Source organism: Saimiri boliviensis, chromosome 6, assembly GCF_048565385.1.
Source record: "Saimiri boliviensis isolate mSaiBol1 chromosome 6, mSaiBol1.pri, whole genome shotgun sequence".
NCBI classification, from domain to species: Eukaryota; Metazoa; Chordata; class Mammalia; order Primates; family Cebidae; genus Saimiri; species Saimiri boliviensis.
The window spans coordinates 14,930,326-14,948,277 of NC_133454.1; the positions used below are offsets into that span (position 1 = coordinate 14,930,326).

The 17,952-nt window shown below is 42.2% G+C and overlaps 1 protein-coding gene and 1 pseudogene across 6 annotated transcripts in view; one reads left to right on the forward strand and one right to left on the reverse strand.

Moving 5' to 3' along the window:
* The window catches only part of ME3 (malic enzyme 3), a 217,552-nt gene that overhangs the window by 28,543 nt on the left and 171,057 nt on the right, over positions 1 to 17,952 (forward strand). The gene's annotated exons all lie outside the window — the stretch shown is intronic.
* LOC104652492 (proton-coupled zinc antiporter SLC30A5 pseudogene) lies at positions 14,868 to 17,853 on the reverse strand (annotated as a pseudogene).

The following is a 17,952-nucleotide window of genomic DNA, read 5'->3' on the forward strand; positions in this document are numbered from 1 at the left end:
AAACTATGTTTATAGCTTAATTTGAAAAGATAGTCAGGTTTCTTTTACCTTGAAGTTTTCTGCTTTAATATGGGACTTCATTTGTATTCCCTTAGCATCTCAATTTGTAGAAAATAGAATGCATTTCCGCTCAAGACATCATTGAGATCAACACAACTGAGTTTATGAATTAGTTTCTCATTTGAGAGAGAATTAGCTTTGAATCCAGACCCAATAGTAAGCCCAGATACAGGGTTCTAGGACAGGTGCCACCACACAAGGGTGTCCTCTGAACCTTTGCTTTGGAAGGCATCATTTTATATCCTGGATATGGAGGCTTAGATGTATGCCTTTGTGCCAGCAGGAACTGGTTATGCCAGTGGGTCAGGAAGGGAGATGTTTATCCTTTGGGTGAATATTTGGGTGGGAGGTTTGTGTTTCAAGAAACTGAGCAATAATTGTAAATACAACTATTTTGCTGTGATTGAATCACTTCTTACTCATTCTCGTAGAGGATTTTGTGGAAGCACATCATGTACATTAGGGAGACTCAGCTCATGCATTTCCATTGAATAAATCTGCTAAAGGAAAAGGCATTACTACTCCAGCTCCTATTCAGACAGTCAAGAATATAAATCTTGTGATTAAAACAACAATAATAACAGCAAATGTATGGGGGAAACCATTAATTCCTAAGACAGGAGATCTCAGCCAGATGTAGTAGTAAGAACATTTGCCACGGAGAGAAGACATTAATATAGAGTGAGAGGCTCTGCTTCTCAGCTGTGTTACCTGAACACTTGTCTTCTGTTTCTGGAGTATTGGAGTTGATCACTTTCAAGGCTCCTTCCAATCTAGCATTCTCTAGACATAGAATGGGCGTGATGACAGTGACTTCTGGTGGGGCTTTCCCGACAGGTTTGGAAGCACAGTGGTTCATATTTTGATGAGGAGGTAGGTGGGGGAGTAAAGTGGAAGGAGCTCAGACTTAAGAATTCAGGGGACACGGATTTACATCCTGACCCTGCTGCTTACTCACAGTGTGATCCTGGGAAGGCTATTTGATCTGTCTTTCCTGAAGTTTGCTATCTATAGAAAGAGGATGACAGTTCTAACCTCCTAATATAGTTTTGAGGACTAAAAGAGATATTATAGCTATTTAAAGTGCTTGCTTAACACAATATCTGACACATGGTAGGCCCCCAGTAAATGCCAGTTTAAGCTTCCTTACTTTTTACTAATGATGACATCATATTAGTCAGAGTTCCAGAAACTTGAAAGATAATGTGTCATCCATGCTCACCATATACTCCACATGAGTTTTCGTCCTTTTTTGAGCTAGAGCTTTTATTTTAACAAAGACACATTAAATACTACTTATTTGTTTATGTGTGTGCTGTGGGTTGTGATTTTTTTTTTTTGCATTTGTATATGAAAATCAATAGTAAATGCTGATTTCCCTTTCCCTTAGCTCTAATTGCTATCTTAATTTAAAGGTCTGATTACAGAAATGAATGCAGCCATGCTGCTCTTATGCTGCATGGTCCCGGATGTGTTGTGCATGCACTCCCCGTACTTACATTATTTAGGAGGAAGTTTCCAGCACCACAACCTCACAGGCAGTATTTAATCACCTCAAACTGTAGCTTTGAGGTTATCCTGGAAATGAAAAGCCACTTGGGTTTACCACAACAGAAAATTCAGACGGTACACCATTTCTAAGGCAACATGTGGGGAGGCAGAGCCAGGCCTGAGGGGGTCCTGTGGGAAGATGGGAGCCAGGTGAGTTTCATCATACCCAGGTGTCCCAGTAAAGACAGAACCAGCTTCGCTCTCTCTCGCTCTCTCTCGCTCTCTCTCGCTCTCTCTCGCTCTCTCTCGCTCTCTCTCGCTCTCTCTCGCTCTCTCTCGCTCTCTCTCGCTCTCTCTCGCTCTCTCTCGCTCTCTCTGTGTGTGTGTGTGTGCATGAGCATATTTGCACATATATTCATGTATTTGCACAAATTCATAGGTACATTATTTCCACGTCTCAAGCCCATGCTCTGTAATCATCAGTGACTATTTTTCTGTGTGTGCAGAATTCAGGATCTCATCTGGACATTTCTGTGGTCTCTCTATTAATTTCCTTATCTCCAATTTTTCCTACTCCCAATTCAACTTCTTCTTCAACCTCTGCCAGATGAAAATAGTAATACATGAACTCCCTTCTTAAAAAGCTTTCTGTGCTTCCTCCACCTACAGCACAAAGTTAAACTCCTTACCACAATACACAAAGCCCTTTGTGAGGGGTGTCTCAGTCGAGCCTCATCATCCCTACTCCCTAGTCTGTTCTGTGCCTGCTACACCAGACTCATGGCTCCCAAGTGCACACCAGGCTCTCTTATTCCACATCTTTGTGCTGTTTACTCTCTTGCTTCTCTTAGCCCTGATGGCTGTAATGTCACTTCCCATGGAAATCTTCCCTGACAGCTCTAGACCAAATATGTACTTCCTCATTGTGTCTCAGTGTTTATTCCACTGCCTTGGCACTTATCGTGCTGCTGTAATGAGTTTTGTTTTTTGTTTTTTTAAATGTTTACCTTCAGTCCTATAGTAGGATTTCCCAAGGACAGTTACTGTTCTGTCAGTTTTTGTAGCCCTAAGAACCCAGCTTGGTGTTTCACACACATGGCAGATGCTTCATAGTATTTGTTAACTGGATGAGTTAATGAAGACTTCCTGAATGTACATGTATAGATATTAATTATGTATTAGAACCAGTCACTGTTAGTCTTTAAAGCAGTTGGGGATTCTGGATACAGGCACCATTACTGATTTGCTCATTTTTTCACCATTTTTTGCTTCTTTTACTCCTTACATAGATTCTAGAATGAGGGTAGGCAAACAGTAGATCTTTGACACACCCTTGTCCAGATCTTTGGCTTCTCACTTTCTCTGTAAATCTACTCCTGTGGCCTCACAGCATCCTAAAGCCTAGGTTTTAGACCGTAACTCTGCTATTTGTCAGCTGTTGTATAACTATAAGCAAAGCACTTAAGGAAAAGCAGAAACTAACCTTTTCAGGAACACTTTCACATTTCTTTCTCATTTAATTCTCAGAACACCCTTTTAGATAATCATTTATCAATTCTGTTTTTTAGGATGAAGAAACTGAGGATTTGAGAAGTTAAGTAACTTGCTCAAGATCACACATAGTAAATAGAAAAGCCCTAGCACAAATGGAGCTCTGATTCCAAAACTTGCGCATGTTCTACTGAACTACTTTGTCCTTTCCAGATCTCACTTTTTCCCATCTGAAACGTCACCAGGTTGTTAGGGGAGTAAGTCAGGAATGAGGGTTATGCGTGCCCTGCAGGCTGTTGTGTGTATGTCTGGGCATAGGGAGTGTTGTCACTCCGAATGTGCACCAGTGATGCTTCTCCTAAACCAGTGTCGGTTGCAGTGGTCGGGCAGTGCTCAGCCACTACTCTCCAATTCTGGCCATGACCTCAGTCCCTCTCGTTATGAGTGTTTATGCCAGGCAGTGTCCTAAAAGTAATTTAGACATTATCTCATTTTAAAGACTATAAAAGCTCCAAGGGGCAAATACCTTGGTTAGTCTCATACGGATTAAAAACAAACAGAAAAAAAAAAAAAAGAAAAAAGAAAAGAAAAAACAAACTGGGTTCAGAGAATGTAATAGACATCCCTAAGGTCTTAGAGAGAATTCAACCCAGAGAGTCTCAAGTCAGACATCCCTTATCCTGCCCCCAACACATTTCCCACTACACTAAATTTCCTCCTATTCCTTCAACTCCTCAGAAGCTTCAGGCTTTCACAGGGACCCAGGTTTCCTTTCTAGGATCCTTTTAGGCTAGTAAACGATCTCTGCTATCTCCACCTGAAAATGTGTGAGCTTTAGCCCAAAGCTTCTTCCCAGGATATTGGGACTAGGTTAAACAAAGCAGTCCCAGAAGAACCAGGAAAAGAAATTATCAAGCCAAAAGACCAGGATTTCAGTCTGGCTCTGCCATTTAACCAGGCTGTGCTTGTCTCTCATCCTCCCTAAGTCTGTTTTCTCATCTGCAAGATGAGTATCAACATCACTGAGTTGTTCTGGGAAATGACACAGGCTGTGTCTTAGTCCATTTGCTGCTCCTGTAACAGAATATCACAGACCAGAAAAAAATTTATTTCTCACAGTTCTGGAGCTGGAAAATCCAAGAGCATGGTTCTGGCATCTGGCGATAGTAAGCCAGCAAGACAGAGACAGAAAATAAAGTAGAACTCATCCTTTCATTAGAAACCTACTCCTGAGATAACTGACCCACACTCAAGATAATGGCATTCATCTATTCACGAGGGCTTAGATCACCTCTTAATGGTCCCATCCCTTAATACCATTACAATGGAGAGTAAGCTTCCAATACATGAAATTTGGGGGACACGTTCAAACCGCAGCAGGTTACCATAACAAAATATAGACTGGGTGGTTTATTCTCACAGTTCTGGAAGCTGGAAGTCTAGGGTCAAGATGCCATCATGGTTAGGTTCTGGTGAGGGCCCTCTTCCTGGCTTGCCAACAGCTACCTTCTCACCACATCCTCACGTGGTCCTTCCACAATGTATGTGAGTGGAGAGAGAGCTTCCATGTCCCTTCCTCTTCTTCTAGGGCCAGTCATCCAATCCTCTTCTTATAGGGCCCAGGTTCAAGTGATCCTCCTGCTTCAGCCTCCTGAGGAGATGTGACTATAGGTGTGCACCACCATGCCTGGCTAATTTTTGTATTTTTTGTAGAGATACGATTTCATCATGTTTCCCAGGCTGGTCTGGAACTCCTGGGCTCAGATGATCCATCTGCCTTGACCTCCCAAAGTGCTGGGATTACAGGCGTGAGCCAGTGCATCCAGCCTGTTGCTAGTTTTTAAACGATGCCTGGTGACATCCAGAATGGAGTAAAGATACAATTTCACCCTTCAAGAATTGCCATTTAGAGTTTCTGGTTTTTTGTTATTCTCACGATCACTAGTCAATAAAAATATATAATTCTGTTTAAATTAACTTTTTTTGTTTGTTATCATCAATAAGTTTGTTTGTCCTAAGAGAGAAGCCAAGGATAGTGTTCAAAGGAACCTGCTGCAAGGTTTCTAAGAAAGAAGACAATGGACAAAACAGTTGCTATCTATGACATTTTGTTTTCAGAATAAAACAAAAAACACAAAAACCACAAAAGACCCAGAACCATTTTCTAGCATGTGAATGTGATCCTGTCTCTAACTTGAGCCTTCATGCATAGTAGACAATGCCCCAGGTGCAGAACTAAAATGCTACCAGTCATTCTTTGTTTTTTGGATAATTTTCTTTTGGCAGCATGATAATTTATTTCAAACCAAAGTCCAAGGCTTTGCTGAGAGACCGGTAAGCTGAGCGACAGTAAGAAAGACAATCTCATGATCTGATTGTGAGCTAAGAAAACTGGGAAGTCTAGGGTTTAAGAGGCTGTCTGAAGGGCATGCTGCCCATTAGCTGACACTCTCCTCACAATAGGGATGTCAGGAGTGAGGTTGGGAACATCACAGCAGTCTAAGGAGAAGACAGTTCTGGTAGGGTGACAGTGGCGCCCATGTAGAGACATGAACCCAGGCTCTGCCTCCATACAACCCAGTTCATTTTGGAGGGAGATTTAAATCAGGGCCCCCACTTCTGACTGACCATGTGGAGGCCTCCCTGAACACCCTTCTCAGGTTTCCCCATCTCTCCTCCCTCTTCTCTTCCTTCTCCTTTTTTCCTTTCTTCTTCCCTTCCTCTTGCCCGAGTTTGTTGGAATGGAAGGAGGGGGTGTATTTTGTGAGGGATTTGGGGACTGAATTAATGGAACATGTGAAGGTCAAGGGAGAATAAGTGTGAGAAGGAAATTCTGGTTCCTTTCCTTTCCTCCTGTCTGGACTCCAAAGGTACCATGGTGGCAGAATTAGCATGGGGCTGTGAGCCAGTGGTCCTGCTCTCATCTCAGCTCTGCCACTGAAGGTGAGCCTGTCATTTAACTGCTTTGAACCCAGATTTCCCATCTAGATGGTGGACATTTAACCTCACAGCATCACCATGATAACCTCCCCAAATGACCCCATGAGGCCCATGATAGATGCTTCTGTCTGTGAAGCTCTTCATGATTGCATCTGATGGACACACACTCTTCTTCCTCCTCTGGGCCTCTCTCGCATGGTCCTGTGTTGCCCTCTGGCCTATAGAACAGCATGCATTTGGATTTGAGAGCAACCTGGATTTGTAGCCAAAATGCCTGTGACAATACCTTCCTCTCCCTCACAACCATCCTTCACATAGCAATCAAGTCTCAATGTCCCTAAGTGTCCCATCTAACACCTTTTCATTTCTCTTATTACATTTATCCTCCATGCCCTTACTTTCCAGCTATTTTAACATATGCAGTAGAATGTGGCATTTAATAGCACGGACTCTAGAACCAGCATTACCTAGGTTCAAATTCTGGCCTTGCTTCCTTAAACTGTGGCACCCTGGGCCAATTACGTAAGCATATTGTGCTCAGTTTCCTGATCTACAAAACAGGGTTAAAAATAGCAACCCTCATATGGCTGTATGAGAGTTAATGAAGCAAAATACACAAAGCCCAGAAAAGTACTTAGCAAATGGTAAGTGACTAAATGTTAGTTTGTCACTGTGCTTATGTGCTTGGTCACATCTCTTGTGGGTCAGTGAGCCAGTTAGAGACTGTAATGTGACCTTGGACTTTACAGAGAGGCATTTCTGTGGCCAGAGAGTAAGGAACCAAACCCTCAGCCTGGCCACAGAATGCTGGATGGTGACTCAGTGGTCATTATTGAAATGCATGTCAGACCCACAGCATTTTTCTGTGGGAACCCTCGACATCCTGACTCTGTGTCCCTGGGCACAGGGGCCATGCAGTGCTCAGGAAGAGAGTGACTAAGTGCCGCCATCCAGCTGTGGTGGCTGACTCATGCATGAGGACTAAAGGATGCGGATTCCGAAAACCCTTCCACTCTGTATGTTTCCTGGCCATACAGCCCTGCCCCAGGGCCTGGGGCTTCCATGGAGGAGCAGTGCCCAGGAGAGATTCATGTGACTGCAGAGCATCCCAGGTTGCCCTGAAGGAAACCACTGGTTTTCACTACCATTCGCCACACCTGGGCCCACCCAAGGCCTCTGGAGCACAGTTCTGCCCCTGTGGCCTCCTCTATACCCTCCTTCACAGTGCAGGCTGTCTTGCATGTGGCCTGTTCTCCAGCACATGGCCAGAGAATCCATGCATTTAGTGCTGGAGGGGCCTTAAGGATGATGTCCAGGGCTGCTCATTTTGCAGACATGGAGACTAATGTCTGAGGCAGGCAGGGTTTTCAGAAGTACAGTCAGGACTAGAATCCTGAGGATTCATTCCCAAGTCCATGCTCTTTTAGGAAACCATGCTAAAGTAAAGAATACATCTTCTTAGACATGGTGTGAGGAACAGACAGAAGCAGGCACAGAGAAGCGAGTCCCAGATACCTGGCTTACGGAGCCTGCTCCACCCAGCTCCCCTCGGCCATTTCATCTCCCTTCTTCACTCCCCTATTTAGGCTCTTGGGTCAGGCAGTTCCCCATTACTTCCCCAGTAAACACTGAGGCCCCTGTGAAGCTGCTCTCCCAGAGGCTCTCTACTTGGGCGCACTTTCTTGCTCCCAGAAACCCTTGAACACATCACTTTTCAAGGTATCCAGTCCACACCACTATGGTGTTGGAGTCAGGCAGGTCTGAGCTGGAATCACAGCTACTATGTGGCCATGGACAAGGTATTTAGCCTCTTTAAGCCTCAGTTTCTTCATCTGAAGGCTTCTTCATATAGGTGAAATAAAATAATTTGGCGGGGCGTGGTGGCTCATACCTGTAATCCCAGCACTTTGGGAGGTCAAGGCAGGAGGATCACCTGAGGTCAGGAGTTCAAGACCAGCCTGGCCAACATGATGAAACCTTGTCTCTACTAAAAATACAAAAATTAGCCGGTCATGGTGGTGGGTGCCTATAATCCGTACTATTCAGGAGGCTGAGGCAGGAGAATTGCTTGAACCCAAGGGGCAGAGATTGCAGTGAACCAAGATTATGCCATTACACTTCAGCCTTGGTGACAAGAGTGAAACTCTATCTCAAAATAACAATAATAATAATTTATAGCTATCCCTCAGAACAGTGCCTGGCAGGCAGTAGGCATCCAATGTGCCATGTCTATTATTTTTATTGCCTGATATTTTTAAAGGTTCATTTAAATTGTCTTTATTATGCCCATGGTTCCAGATGCATCAGAATTACCTGAGGAGTTTTGTAAACAAGACAGTCTCATCTATTGGGTCTGAGAAGGAGCTAAGGAATTTTTTTTTAAATTCACCAAGGAGATTCTGATATGCGTTTGGATTTGGGAACCACTAAAACCCGTCATTGCCCACTGTTTTCTTATGAGTTTGGCACTAGTTCTTTGACATTTTTTCACTGCTTACAAGTTACAGGCAGTTTTGTAGGTAGACTGACCTTAGCTTTGGAAGATCCCAACTTAGATCTGTAACTAACCTATCCCTCCTAATGGGCTACATCTCACCAAGACATTAATGTGCAGAGAAGGGGGAAGCAGGAAAGCACAGGGACTGAGACCACTGGGCTTCAGAATTGGAAATCCCTGTGGCTGCAGCTCCTCAGGCCAAGCTCCATAACCACTATTTTCTAACTGCTTGTTAAGAGGGATTTTGTTCAACCTAACATCTGTAATTCAGTACATAGCATTCTTCCCCTAATCCAGCTGTTTCTCCAACCTCCTGTTTCCCAGGGCCTCAGGCCCCAGACTTGAGCTCATCTGTGACTCAGTTGGTCCTCACACCCCGGCACTCCCCCATTTACGTCCTTCCTGCCATCCCTGCCACCTCCATTGGAAATGAGGCTTCCACAAATGACATCCAACCAACCACCTGCCCTCCCTTGCTCTGCTCCTTTCCAGGTTCCTTTGGGGAACCCTGATTCCCTTTCAAACCTTCACTGCCTCCTGCTGCCTGCACACTCTGTGCAGTACTGCACAGGTACCGACCTCAGCCTTTCAAAGTTCTGACTCAGGTTTCCAATGTACTACTCATGCTTAGTAATATGATCATTGAAGAGTAACAACAGCTTCTGAGGAGACGTAGGGGGCTGCTATTCCAAGAAGATGCCAAAGAGTGTGTTGTCTCCAGGCCACAGGCCTGATTTGATCAAATCTGCTTCATCCTTTTGATTTCTGTTGGCATTTGAACTTGTTTGAGGGAAACATTGCAGGAGGTTTGGTTTTTACCTAAAATTATTATGTTGCTTTTGGACTTGGAAGCTTGCATGTAAAGCACTTGTGGCTGTTGAAACTCTAACAAAGTAAAGGCCAGGAACACATTCCCTGTGCTCTGTTTCATGGAAACCGAGTGATGGCACAATCAATGACATCGTGAAGGATACAGGAGAGGCACTAGAGACCAAACCCACTCACGTGTCCAGCTCAGGCCACCAGAGATGTCACTAGAGTGGGAGCCTGCCAAGTCCAGCTGCATTTGGAAAGTACTTCAATCAAGTGCTATCAGTCAGGGCCTTGTGACCAGAAATCCATGCTTCTGCTGCTTGCTTTTCCCCTTTATTGATAACAGAAGTAACTCAGACCTTTTGCTCATATGTTATTAGCATGGCCTTGAATTCTCTTCTTCAAATGTTTTTTTGGGAGGAAATCCTGTGTGTAAAATAGATGAAAATGACAAAAGATTCTCTAGGGGATGTAGAGCTCTATTGTTGGTGACAAGTAAGTCACTGCAGAACCTTGAAGTTCCTCCAGGTCTGGAGTTCTGAAACAATTGCATATGTAGACTTTATTCAGACTCAGTTTCCTCTTCTGCATGCTTCATACTGCCTCATTGTCATGGTGCAGGTATAGCAGAATTAAACCTCAACAGTGCACATTTAGACCATGATTTACATCCAACTCCAATCACAATTTATCACCTATCTAAGCTGGCTTGCAAGGTGCCTGGAAACAGTGGGTAGGTGGTAAGTCCAGCTAGCAGGGTAAGTCCTATAAGCTGCCTCATTAGTTAAGAATGACCGCTCTGCTCAAAGCCTCAAATACCTACCCGTGGCCTGTGTCCACAAGGCTGCTCTTGAACTCTGGTAACAAACATGGAACACCAAGACACAGAAGATGCCCAAGACAGTAAGAACTGACTTTAATATTGGAAGACAATGTGGACTGGCTGTTATGTTTTCTATCAGAGAGGAAAACCTCAAGTAGCTGTATCTTCATACAGTACCTAAGGCTCCAAGTGATGAAGGGAGTTGTAACTGGTATACAAGTTCCTAGTGGGAGGAAATGTGTCCTTTACTCACAGGGGAGGGGGAGGGTCTTATCCAAAACATGACATTTAGTCAACCTCCTTTCTTCAGCTGAAGAGATTATTTCTCCATTTCTAAAAACTGTTTCTTAAAGTTAAGGGTTTCTTTAAGAAAACAAATAAATGAGTACAAGCCCTGCATCTTTCTCTCGAAATGTGTTTTGAAACCCCACAGACAAAGCCATGCCTCTGGGAATAGTCCAGCTGCTCTGAATGTTATGACAAAGGAATACAAGTTCAGGGACATGAACTTGAGATGCTAGACATTCTCATGACCTGGTGAGAAAGATAGCAGGGCTCTAGTTTCCAGGCCTGGTTTTTCTTTCCCAAAAAGACAAATCATCAGTCAGACTCATTCAATTCTCTGTATCACCAGTTAGCTTTTGCAGGAACAATGGGCATGCTTATAGCTCCCAGGCCCCTCTTTGTAGACCCTGTTTAATTGGCATTGTTAGTGCAGGACTGTGAGGAAGAAGAGTGGACTGGTTCTGTGCTTTGGGAGATCAGATGACAAGCACAGCACTTTCCTTCTCTTTGGTTTTTCCATCCTTTGCTTGTCAGTACTAGATTTACAGGTGTCTCTTCATGTGAAGTTTCTACTTCTTCCTTATAGACTTTTCTGTAAGTAGGACTATGAAACTGAGGCTCACAGGTCCCGTAATTTAGTTAAGGCCTACCCAGTGCAGGAGTTGCAACTGTGGTCTGCATGAATTTAAAGTCTGTATTTCCATTTTCTGACATGGTTACCAACCCATTACCTAGAAAGGAGCTGAGTTCCTAGTCAGGTGACCAGAACAGAAACATTATTAAGAGCTTCCAGGTAAGACTGATGTCTAGATCAGAAAATAGACCCTAGTATCAAATAGTCTATGAGGACAGAGCCACTGTAGGACACTGATTCTCAGCCTTGACTGCACTTTATAGTCATTTGAGAAATTTTAAAAATACTAATGACTGTCTCACCTCCAGAGATTCTGGTTAAATTGGTCTAGATTATGGCCTAGGCATCAGTATTTTTAAAAACTCCCCATTTTAACACACATGTGCAGCCAAAACTGAAAGCCACTGCTTAGGAAAGACAGAAATAGCTTCTTAGAAGAGGGGGCTGGAGCTGCTTTATCTGCTGCCCAGGAGCAGGGCCCAGAACAGGCTCCAGTGGCTCCCAAAGTGTTGGGAGGAGGCTGGAGATGGAGGCAGGCAAGAGAGCTCAGCAAAGCCTGGGAGCCACATGCCACACCGACTGTTACTCACAATGAGAGCCAAAGGACTGACTCCCATATACTGGCACATAATTATTTTATGAAATTAAATCTTAACTCTCCAGATAGATTATAAATTCTCTCATAGTTTGTGATGCCAGAACCCAAAAGATGTCCACCGTCTTCCCCATTAAATCATCTGCACCGGAGGGCAGAATCTGTTGCTGTTCTTCTTTGCAGTCTCTCAGGCTATGTAGCAGTACAGGACCGCACACATGGTGACTGGACACGGAGGGTGGTGGGGACTTTATCTGGAAGCATGGACATCCTGGAAAGAGTGATATTTTCATCTTAATTGATTCCAGAAGCCATTTTGCTTTTGCATCTGAAACCGGGAATTGCCTATGCATTGTGTAACTGAAGCCACCCTTTCCTTGCGAGTCCACAGGCCTCTTGCCCCATGTTCAGCTTCCTGTGCCTTTTCTTTGGTAAAAGTATGCAGGCTTCTGCTGCACATTAAATCTGCTGGTGAGATGGCCTTGGCAAAGGGGCCTTAAGGATATTATTCACTGGGTCCTGAGAGTTGTGATTTTGAGGTTGTTACTGAATCCTTCAGAGTAAGGAGAGAGGGCAGACTTCACAAATCAGCAGAAAAGCTACCAAGACTGTGCTTGCCAAATGGTTGTGTACACGATTCTCAGAATCTTGGTAATTTCATTGTGTGTCTGATTGAAAAATTATATTTGTGGTCTTGGGCAAGAAAAGAATAAGGAAATAATATTCTTAATATTTGTATGTATATGGGTAGAAAGAATTTCACTACTTGAAAAAGCCAAAGTTAAAAAGCACAAAGGGCAAGCAAATTTGGTTTCAGTTTTGTCAGAAATCCAGCAATAGTCCCTATAGCCATGGTAAGGAAAGGAGATAAAAGTGAGAAACTGAGGTTTGTTGAGCATCTGTTAGATTTATTCAAGTTGTTTTCTAAATGTTAGATCATTTAATCCTTGCTATACTCTATTTTACCCATGAAGATATTTTCAGAATACAAATATGAGACTATAACCCATGTTCTTAAAACTCTTCTTGGTTTTCCAGAGCTTTTAGAATGGGAAACCAAATCTCTTAACATTGTCTCCAAGGTCTTGCATGGGCTGGTCCCATACTGCCTGTGTCTGTCTGCTCTGACCTCATCAGTCAGTCCTTAAGTGAGTCTTGCTTCCTTTCGCTGCATGGCATTTATACACCTACTTTCCTTTTATGGAAAACCCTTCTCTCACTTTCCACCTTCAAATTCTTCTATCACCCTTTACCTACTTAGTTCCAGCACTTCCTTCCAATCCCAAAGGAAATATACCAGTCAGGGCCCAGGCAAGAGACAAAAATCACACCAGTTATTTGAAACAGAGGGGATATAATATAATGAATTATTAAATAAGTGCAAAGTTGTTGCTTAAGTAACAGAAGAAAAAAGAAAACTCTAAGCTGGGATTGGCAAACTGTGGCCTATGGGCCAAATTCAGCTCATGGCCTATTTGTATGACTGGTAAGCTAAGAGTGGTTTTTACCTTTATAAAGCTTGTTAGAAAGAAAATGCAACCAAGTTTTTATGTGGCCCACCAAGTTTGAAATATTTACTATCTGGCCCTACAGAAAAAGTTTGACAGTCTCTGCTCTAAAGTATCACAGGGGTAGCAACTCCCGGAAGCACCTACCACCTTTAGGTCTGTAGGAACAAAAGTTGGAATTATTAAAAGGCAGAAACTTAGAGAGGAGGTCAAGAGGTCTGAGACCCAGACTTCTGAGGGGAAAGTACCAACTGGCTGGTGCAGGTTTCTATGAGATGGGGTGTGATGGATTTACAAATAGCAGAAAAACTGCTCACCACATTGAGCTTTTGACATAGGAAGGAACTGCTAGTGCCCAGGTGAAGAAGCATTCCCTGGGTGCCACTCACAGGTAGAGGATGCCACAGAAATCACTTAGGAAGTAGACAGAAAGGAGCTAGTTCTTTCTTTCTCTATCAGGCTTTTGGTCTCTCTCTATTGTACTCTCTTGGCAGAGCCAAGCATAAAAGCAGTTTGCAATGTGGTTTAGAGGTTCTAGCCCCAACATTGCAGCACAGACAATAGAGGAGTAGGTTTGGAGCAATGAGACAATAATTTAATAACTGGCACAGGAAGCCTTCCCTGAACTTCCTGATGTAATCAGTGCCCTCTATCATGTTGCACTATGTATCTTTTCTCCATATCATTTACTATAATTAATGACAATAAGGACAAATACTTATATAGCACTATGTACCAGCACAATTCTAAGAAATTTTCAATATTTAATCCTACGAAAACCCTGTGGAGATAGATACTCATTATCCCCATTTTGCAGATAACAATACAGAGACACAGAGAGGGAAATACCTACTTACTCAGTTACGCTCAGCTAGAAAGTAGAAGAACCAGACCTTGAACTCAGACAATCTTGTTTTAGGGTCTGTGTTCTTTTTTTTTTTTTGTAAAACCCCTCATATATTAAAATTGGTAAGACAAAAATACAATTTATGATACATGTTTGCCATTGTGGTATATATAAGAAAATAGTACTCATACTAAATTCAACCTATTTATCAAAATTCTTAATATAAGAATGAACATATTCAGGTGGCTATAAAGACAGGTATTAAAAAAGTTTCTTTTGGACAACATTCTTTGGTGCTCATAAAACTGCATGTTATTATCTATTTATTGTAAAGTCTTTTCAGACTTTACTACATACCTAGTTACAACTGGAAATGAAAAAAATATAGATTAGATATGACTGTAGAAAGTAGTTATATGGTATTTTTATTTCATGGTGCTCAAATGTTTATGGACAAGTTTTACTTACTAAACTTTGAAATAACTACCTATTCCTTGATATTTCTTATGTATCTATGTGTTCCAGAAATTAGAAAAAGTTATCTACATGGGCAGATAATTCAACTGTGAGCTGACAATTCTTTACAATTCTCTTAACTGGCTGTTTCACAACATTATGGAGCTAAGAAAAGATAAAAGTTTAACACTGCTTGGACACACCGGCCTGATAAGCAGCTTGAAATGCCAAATGTATAATAAGAAATGAAATATTCTACCTTAACATAATATAAGTGAATGAATAACATGGACACAACTTAGTATTTACCCTAATAAATTAATTATTCATTTGCAAATATTACCAAAAGTAAAAAAAAATTTATTTTAGAGAGTGGTTTTTGTAATACATCAAAAAACTGTGATGTTATACACTTCCCTATTCTCACTGCTTATCTCATATTAGTGGTTGAAGTTTCTCCCAAATATTTTAGTTTACATTTGAAGTGGCAATACAGATATTACTTAATGGACTTAAGTTACAATTAGAAACCAGTTTTATATACAGAAAATCCATAAATATAGAACTTTCATTCCTATTTTATCTTTAGGCTATGCAAAAAATGGACTAAAAATTTTTCATTTGGGTCTTTGTAATAAACATGTAAATACATATTTACAATGGAGATGCTTTCTGATAGAAAGTAAACAGAAGTAATTTTGGTCTTCACCAGAATCCATCATAACTATTTTTGAAGATGATGTGATACATCATGTTTACTCAAAATCTGATTCCTTTTATACACATAATTCAAATAATTACTCTACTTGTACCATTAATGCTTCATTCTATATTTAAATTTCCTTTAAGAAAGATTCTTGATCAGTAGTAGGGAACTCTGTTTCTGTACAATTATGTGTAATTTTTATCCTTCTGGTAGTATTACAAATACTGAGTCATTTAATCTTGATTGTTCATACTCCAGGGGCAATTCACGAGTTATCTCACATGATGTAAGTACCATCTTTGCAGTATCTCATGGACTCCATTTGTTTTGTCATAGCCAGAACATCATGAAATCCAGTACTTAGGCCAGACATATGTTGAAAGTATGCCTCTTTTTCCACTTGAATTGTTAAATTGTTTACTCCAGCATCTTTAAGTATTCCTGTAACCTGTTGTACTATTCTTTGTTCTAGCACATCACATGTCACCTGTATATGAATTGTTCCTGCCACAATACTAGCGGAATGACGCCAAAAATGAGGGTCTCGATATGATATTAATCCTTCAATTTTCTGTATCTTTTCTAAAGCAATATGTAGTTCTTTTTCATATTCTGGTGGCAATCTCAGGAGTAGAGCCTGGCAGGCATCTTTAATCAGTGGGACAACACTGAGAGATATTAATATAGCAATAAACAGAGAACAGAGGGGGTCAGCGATGAACCATCCAAACTGCTCTATCAGAATTGTGGATACAATCACACCAATACTGCCAAGTGTATCTGCCAAAACATGTAGAAATACACCCCTCATGTTAGCATTCATGCCTCCGCCTGCAGATCCTTGGCTGTGACCATGCCCATGGTCACTGTGTCCATGCATATGATGTGAATGGCTGTGATCAGATGAGTGACAGCTTCCTTGAGAAGCTCCATGGGCATGGCTATGGGCATGGCTAAAGGCACAGATACCAATAAGGTTTACTATCAGCCCTCCAACTGAGACTGGTGTTAACATGTGAGTGTCTAATTCTGGAGGATCAATCAATCTAGCCACTGACTCCATAAATACAAAAAAAGCTATTACTATTAGAAAAAGTCCATTAATAAATCCAGACAGAATTTCTATTCAGCCATACCCATAGGAGAAAATCCGAGTGGCTTTCCACCTACTCATCAGGGCAGCAAAAAGACCCATGACCAAAGCAGAGCAGTCAAAGAGCATGTGAAATCCATCTGAGATCAGGCCCAGACTATTTGTCAACACGCCGTAGAATAATTCCACAAAGGTAAAAAGCAGATTCAAGCACAAGAAGTAAAAGATCTGCCTAGAGTCACTCTCCTCAAGAATTTGTTTTAGTGATTCCTTAATAAACCTAGGGATCGATTGAGAGCTATGCTGAAAAGCATCACCCATGAAGTTATAAAGAGGTGTTCCTTCAGGTGAATGTCCAATCAGGGTACCTTTTTGTCCTCTCTTAGAGGGAGATGATAAGATGTTGGCAGACAAAATGAAGAATATAGCACTCACTACCACTCCTCCAGACAGGACGTGTTCCGTGCTCTCCTGGTGTGCTACTTTGTTCATAGCCCGAAGCTGGTCTGTTATTGGGTGTGTCCAAAAATGTCCAAAAAGGAGAGCACTAATAAAAATGGGAAAGGATCCATAACGAGCACATTTGGAAACTTCCATTTTGACTGAACAAACGGAATCCACATAGAAATCCAGGATCATGACAAAAAAGATAACCGTGACAAAAGGCATAATGAGAGAAAACCAAGACTTGACTTTACTCTCAGTTGTCACAGAAAGAACAATGACCCATGGGCACAAGAGAAGTACAGAAACAAGATGAGATAAAGCTTGAAGACGTTTGGCTCCACCAACATCGATAGAGAGCTTTCTGGAAGCTGTATGAAAACCAACTTTACAACACAAAGCCAGTACTAGCAATAATACTCCACCCTTGTGATCTGCCACACCTAAGAAGGCAATGGCTGTGTAAAGCATATGAGTTAGAGCACTGTCATGATGTCCTTCAGGGTGTTCAGCCATTTTAGCCATGAGATCATCATTGTCAAAAAGCAATAAACAGATCACAGCAATAATGAAAAAAGCAGCTCCCCTTGTCTTTGCTGGTCCTCCTCCAGAACTGGTGAGCAAAACACTGAGTAGTGAAATGACAACAATGTCACTGTGTTCAAATACCAGCAAAGTCCTTAGTGGTCCACAAAGAGGCCAAAAAAACACAAGAGCGAAATAATACACCGAGCAACTGCATGTTTGAATATTTTGATCCACTGGTGTTTGGTAATAGTTTTCCCAGAAGAAAATGGCTTTTGAAACAAAACCATAAAAAATGCAGTCCCAAGTTTTAATATAAAAATGAACTGAACAATGTGAACAGCTTTTAGGAGATCATATGATTCGAAAAGTCCCACAGCCTTCAAAAATTTAGTGAAACATAGTAACACAATATATTTTGTTAATCGAGCGCTGGGTACGTCCACCGGCCCGAGGCCGCCGCCGCCGCCGGGGCCGGCCCGCACGTCCCCGCCGTATTTCTCCTCCATCCCGGGGCTCAGGAGCCGCCGCCGCTGCCACCCCCGCGGGGTCTCCGCATGTCTCGCCGCTGCCGCGGAACAGCGGGCGTAGACTCGTCACTCCCCCATGGCAGCGGCCCTGTCGGGTTTTTGCAAGCCGGGCCGCCGCTGCCGCCGTCCCCGGCTGCCTAGGGTCTGTGTTCTTAATACTATGCTATAGAGCCTCTTCATTTCAGTTTTACATTAATTTGTGAATTCTGACTCA